Here is a 6,378-nt window from a genome sequence, read left to right on the forward strand (position 1 = left end):
GGCTTAGCAAGATGGGGAGGAACAAGTACGTAAGGGCTAAGTTGGAAAGAGGTGAGGGACCACCAGAGTCTGCAAGTGATTACGGGGTAAGTTTAGGGGACCCAGAGGGTGTGACCTTCAAACAGTGGCCTGAGCCCCAGACTAAAGGTAGGGGTAGCAGGGAAGTGTAGGGGGCGGGGCATCCCTGGTAGAGACTGAACGGGCTCCCAGAATCTGCAGCGAGTGGAAAGAGAAAGGGGGCAGAAGGCAAGGGGTTCAGCAGCGGGGGAAGCCCTGGAAAGATGCTGGGGTGGCTGAGGGTTGGGACGGGGATGGTGGTGGTGGGGGGCTCCTGGAGAGCACACGAGTCGTGCAGCAGGAGCCCTTGTCCACGGGACGGACCTGTATCGGCCGTCCGGGTCGCGGGCGGGAATCCCGGAACCGTGGCCGCATAGCCACTTCTGCACCCGGGGGACCTTGGGGCGGGCTCCACCGCGCCTCCCTGAGGGACTGGAAGGAGGAGGACTGGCGGGAGAAACGACCCGTTGACTGACAGCAGGTAGTATCGCCTAGGAGCCTGCAACCTGAGCCGCCGGCTGTCCCGCGCAGGTGCCGAACGGCACCGTCCCGGGAACTTGGAAGAGAGAAGTGAAGCAAGCGCGCCGGGTTTGCCGGCCTCTCCGCACAGGCGCAGCAGAACAGGCGAAAAGCGCGCGGCGGCGGTCCAGTGGCCGCAGGAGCCTGGCGTTAAGGATTCTTTTCCCTCCTAACAGCTTCCTGCGTTAGCAGCCGTGAGGTGGTCTCCAAGTTGGAGCCAGGAATAAAGCTGTGGTGGTGGAAGAAGCCCTCAGCCTGAGCCTCTCAGGTCCGTCAGCGCCTTCTAAGTCGGAGGCTGGGACTAGGAGGAGTCAGCGGGTGTGCTGCGCGCTTCTCCCGGTTCCTCCTGCGCTCCCGGTCTTGAGGAGAGTTAGTTCAGGCATCTGCAGTCTCCATGGTAGGCCCTCCTGTGTGCATCCATCCTCCTTGTGTTCTGTTGTCACTGACTGTGCCAGCGTTTTATTTTTTGTCTACACTTTGTTGAAATGGGTTACTCCCGTTAGTCCTGGAATCCTGGTCAGAGTCTGACCTCTATTTCCTTCTCTGACCCTGTTGGATACCCTTGTACATAAAGACAGTCGTGTCTGGTGCTATAATAGTTTTACTTGGATTTTAGTCGTTTTATTGTCATTATCCCCCTTCATGTTGATCCTCAGTTTCATTCAAAGTTGCTGTGAAATTCTGTTTCCCAACCACAAGGTCCTCTCTGACTTCTGATTGGATTTGCTTTTAGCTTAGATCTCAGCAGATCCCCAGTCAGGACGGACACTTCACCCAGGTCTTCCCAGGTGACCAGGCTACATGCTGATGGGTGCTCTAGCTGTAGTCACGCCTTTCTTGTTGTGCATGCTGAGGACAGTCCTGCAAATCACCCTCCCACCTCCACTGCTGCCCTTTGGGAAAAGCACATTAGCCCTAGTCATGGCCTTTGAGGATCCCCCAAATTCAGTCATGAGATGCAGACCTGCAATACAAGAATAAACAGATTTAAAGGGAAATAAATGCTTATTTGTGTTTTGTAAAAAATTAAACAAAGGCGAGATAGCTATTCTTTCCTCAGAATTGACTTAAAGATAATTTTTTTAGAGACTGAGAAAAATCAGTTGTTTTAAGAAATTTAATTAAGTGTATTTAAAAGCTATACTTTTTTGTATATTTCTGTCAACTAACATATATAAAGTGAAAACTAGTGTAAGGGGGCTGGCAGATCGTAGTAGGAGACATAGTCACCTCTCTCCATGGGTTTATAGATGGAGTACAGCAAGGAAACAGGGGTAAGAAACAAAAAGAAGAAAACAAAAGTAGGACCTGGACATGGAAGCTTTAGTTATTCAAACTGGATGCCCCAAATATTGATGCTCATTTTTTAATTTTTCACCAAGCTGGGAAGATATGATCCCAAAGCACTGGTCCCGTCCTGCAACTGCTTTGTATCAGACAAGCATCTTGCAGAGTATCTCTGCTCCCCAGAGTATCTTTCAGGCAGTTGGGAGACCCAGGCTCCGAGAGGGATCAGGAGTGGGTTGAACTGGGGAGGTATATATTTGGACAGAGCTGAAGCCAGGTTTACTTGGGAAGGTAGTGACTTCAGGGCCTTCTTCCTGAGCCTGCATGTCTCAAAAATGAGGTCAAGGGGTAGAGGGAAGGAGTGACTGGGAATGATGGGACTCACTGTGAGTGCAGCATGGATTATGGATGAGGCTGCACACATTCTGTCCACACTGTGCGTCTGATCTGTCTCCTGAGGTGGAGCAGTTTCAGTACCTGGTCACCTGGTTCAGGAACCACCAATGGCAGTGGGCAGGACCTCATTTGCTTTTGCTTTCTGAGATGTGTGCAGCTGCTCCTGTGACTGGACTAGGGTTCTGATTTCTCTGCCTTTCTTGACCACCACTCATACCGTGTTCATCAAGATCCTTGCATATCCCCTGGTCTCCAGATGAGACATGGGGATCATTTTCCTGATGAAGAAATTCTGTATTTATCAGTGAGTAGCATAGTTCTCTCTTTTACCAGGGTTGCAGATATACTGTTAGTATCCAGGAGATCCAAACATGCTCAAGCTGCTTACGTGTGAACTTGGCTTACACACTATACATTTCTTGACACTGCAAGCTAAGCAAGCCTGCCAGGCATTGGGTGGACAGAAGCAGGTGGGTTGTGAATCTTGCATGGCCTGTCCCAGAGGAATCAGCAGAATGCAAAAGTGAGACAGGAATGAGTAGAGCAAATTGGGGTCAAGGAGAGATCCTGTACGGTATGGCTGGGTGCAGAGATAGCAGGATCTTGCTGAGCAGAAAGATCTCACAATGTGCCATCATCCCTAGCCCCTGGTTCCCTACCTGCAAGTAGCCACTGCTGCACCATCATTTCTTTGTCTTTTTCCACTCTACTCTCTCTATATCTTTTTCCTCTTTGGTTTGGCTTTAGCTTTTTCCAATTTTTCTAATTTCTTAAGGTAGAAGGGTAGTTTACTGATATCAGATATTGTTTTTAAAATATCCCCCATTCACTGGTTTACTCCCTAGATGCCCACAACAGCCAGAGCCAGACCAGGGTGAGGCCTAGATCCTGAAACTCCATTCCTGTCTCTCTCATGCACGGAAGAGACTCAGGTACGTGATCCATCACTTGTGTGCACATTTTCAGGAAGCTGGAATATTGGGCAGAACCAACGCTCAAATCCAGGACATGGACATTTAAAGGGGCATTTTAACCACTAGGGCAAATGTGCGCCCCTAATTTTCTCTTGTGATCCTTCATAATCAGAAAATACCTTCTGTGAGTTCAGTCCTTTTAACATTTATTTAGTCTGTTTTATGACTTAGTGAATCTTATATGCATTTTGGCTTTTCAGAGTTCAGATATAAACAAGATAATATATTTGCCTTTCTGTGCCTGACTTGTGTCACATAATATAATGTGCTCTATTCATGTATCTTGTCATGTGACAGAATTTTCTTCTTTTTCAATCTGAGTAGAATACATTTTAAGTCCATTCATGTGTTGGTGAACATATTCATGGATTTTATTTCTTATGTACTCTACATGGGAGTACAGCTATATCTTAAATATAATGGTTTCATGTTCAAATATATACTTAGTTTTGGAATTAATAAATCCAATGCAAGTTCTATGTTATGTTTTTAGAGGAAACTTCATACTGCTTTCTAAGCTATCTGATTTAATTTACATTTCCAGAGACTATTGTACTTATGAACACTTAACTATTTTGCGTCTTTTTGATAGTAGCTATTCCATCAGGTGAAAGGTGATACATTATTTTTGTTTTATTTGTGTCTCATCATTAATAATATCAAAGATGTTTTCATATGTTGACCATTTATATATCTTCTATTGAGAAATGTCTATTTGGGTCCTTTTCCTATTTTAATAAAGATATTTGAGTTATTTTGAGTACTTAGATTCCCTTATACATATTTGTTGTTAGCCTCTTTCTAATGTGTGGCTTTTCTCTTCACTTTGTCATTTATCTTGCTGTATAAATATTTTTTAATTTCCTATAATCCCAGTATTCTGTGTTTCTTTTAATGCCTGGCTTTTGGCATTACATCCAATAAATCATTTTCTGGACTGATGTCTTGAGACTTTTTCCTGTTCTGTTAGTACTTTTCTAGTTTTAAATTTTATGTTTGAGCATGAAATCTATTTTTTAGTGATTTCATATAAATATTTAGATGTAGCCAATTTATTTTGCATGTGGATGGCACATTATTTTCAGCAGGATTTGTTGAAGAGACTACTATTACTACATTTTATGTTTACTACATTTGTGTACCTTATTTGAAAATCAGTTAATTGTCAATTTTTAGGTTTATGTCTGGGCTTTCCGTCCTAGTCCATCAGTCAATGTTTCTGTTTTTGTGCCAGTACCATGCTGTAGCTTTGTAATACATCTAGCTTTGGTGTTTTTGCTAAAGATTGTTTTGGTGATTCTTAATCTTTCCTATTTATACAAATTTTAATATTGCTTTCTGTTTCTGTGAAGAATGACATTAAAATTTTGATTGGGATTGCATTAAATATCTACATTGTTTTGTGTGGGTAGGAAGGACATTTTAACAGTATTATTTTTCTGATCTATGAACATGGACTAGCTTTCCATTGTTTCTGCTGTCTTCAATTTCCTTTATTCATATGTCACACTTTTGAGTATGCAGATCGTTCTCCTTATTGGTTAATTCAATCATAAGTAGTTTTATTTTTATGATGTTTAAATGAGGGCTTTATTTTAACTTTTTTGATTTATTTATTTATTTATTTGAAAGGCAGAGTTACAGAGAGGCAGAGGCAGAGAGAGAGAAGTCTTCCATCCACTGGTTCACTCCCAAAATGGCTGTGGTGGCCAGAGCTGGGCTGATCTGAAGCCAGGAGCCAGGAGCTTCTTCCAGGTATCTCAAGTGGGTGCAGGGACCCAGGGTCCTGTGCCATCTTCTACTGCTTTCCCAATCCATAGCAGAGAGCTGGATTGGAAGTTGAGCATTCGGGACTGGAACTATTGCCCATGTGGGATGCTGGCACTGCAGTCAGCAGCTTTCCCCCTATACCACAGTGTGGCCCCCCACAATGTATTTTTAATTACTTCTTTAATCTCTGTCATTTCCTTTTCTTGCTGATTTTCTTATTTAGTGTTTTTCCTAATTTGTTGAGCTATAACATTAGATAATTAAATTGTTTATTTGATATCTTCTTTTTTGTTGTGGTGATATTGTACTTCATTTTGCTACATCCTATTAGCTTTGTATGCTGTTTCCTTATTTTCTTCAAGGTATTTTTAGCTTCCCTCTTTAGTTTTTCTTTGTTCCTGTAGTTATTTAGGGTTGTATATGGCTTAGTTCCTACATATTTGTCTATTTTCTAATTCACCTATTATTAATTTCTATTTTCAGACCACTAGGGTGTGAAATTATACTTGATATGATTTTAATCTTAAATTTGTTGACATTATTTTTGTGGCTTAATGTATGACCACATATATTGTATGTGTACTTTGGATGACTTTTGATTTTATTGTATTGTTCTTAGACAAAATATGTTTTTTTTGTTTGTTCTTTTTCTAGATTTTATTTATCCCAAAAGTTACCTTTAGCAAGGTCAGAAGTACTTGTCCTTGGGAGCTTCCAGTTTTTTTTTTTTTTTTTAACTTTTTTTAATGAATATACGTTTCCAAAGTATGAATAATGGATTACTATGGCTTCCCCCCCATACCGTCCCTCCCACCCACAACCCTCCCCTTTCCCACTCCCTCTCCCCTTCCATTCACATCAAGATTCATTTTCGATTATCTTAATATACAGAAGATCAGCTTAGTATACATTAAGTAAGGATTTCAACAGTTTGCTCCCACACAGAAACATAAAGTGAAAAATAATAGATGATTTTTTTTAATGATGATGAAATCAGATCAGACCTATTGTCATGTTTAATCCCAGTGAGAGTCAAGTTGGGAGTTGATAGTTTCATTTCTTTTCTTTTCTTTTCTTTTCTTTTCTTTTCTTTTCTTTTCTTTTCTTTTCTTTTCTTTTCTTTTCTTTTCTTTCTTTTTTTTTTTTACAGAGGATCAGTTTAGTATGCATTAAGTAAAGATTTCAACAGTTTGCACCCCCATAGAAACACAAAGTGAAATATATTATTTGAGTACTTGTTATAGCATTAAATCTCAATGCACAGCACATTAAGGACAGAGATCCTACATGAGGAGTAAGTGCACAGTGACTCCTGTTGTTGACTTTACCAATTGACACTCCTGTTTATGGCATCAGTAGGGAGCTTCCAGTTTTA

General features: G+C 41.5%; 1 long non-coding RNA gene across 1 annotated transcript; it reads left to right on the plus strand.

Moving 5' to 3' along the window:
- Positions 1-686: 686 nt before the first annotated feature.
- On the plus strand, positions 687-4,978 carry LOC149119397 (uncharacterized). Its single transcript, XR_016228721.1, has 3 exons — positions 687-973; positions 3,105-3,191; positions 4,866-4,978. It is a non-coding gene; the product is annotated as an uncharacterized LOC149119397 (long non-coding RNA).
- The last annotated feature ends 1,400 nt before the right edge of the window (positions 4,979-6,378 follow it).

This window comes from Oryctolagus cuniculus, chromosome Y (assembly GCF_051225735.1).
Source record: "Oryctolagus cuniculus isolate XC-2025 breed Fujian yellow rabbit chromosome Y, ASM5122573v1, whole genome shotgun sequence".
Taxonomy (NCBI): domain Eukaryota; kingdom Metazoa; phylum Chordata; class Mammalia; order Lagomorpha; family Leporidae; genus Oryctolagus; species Oryctolagus cuniculus.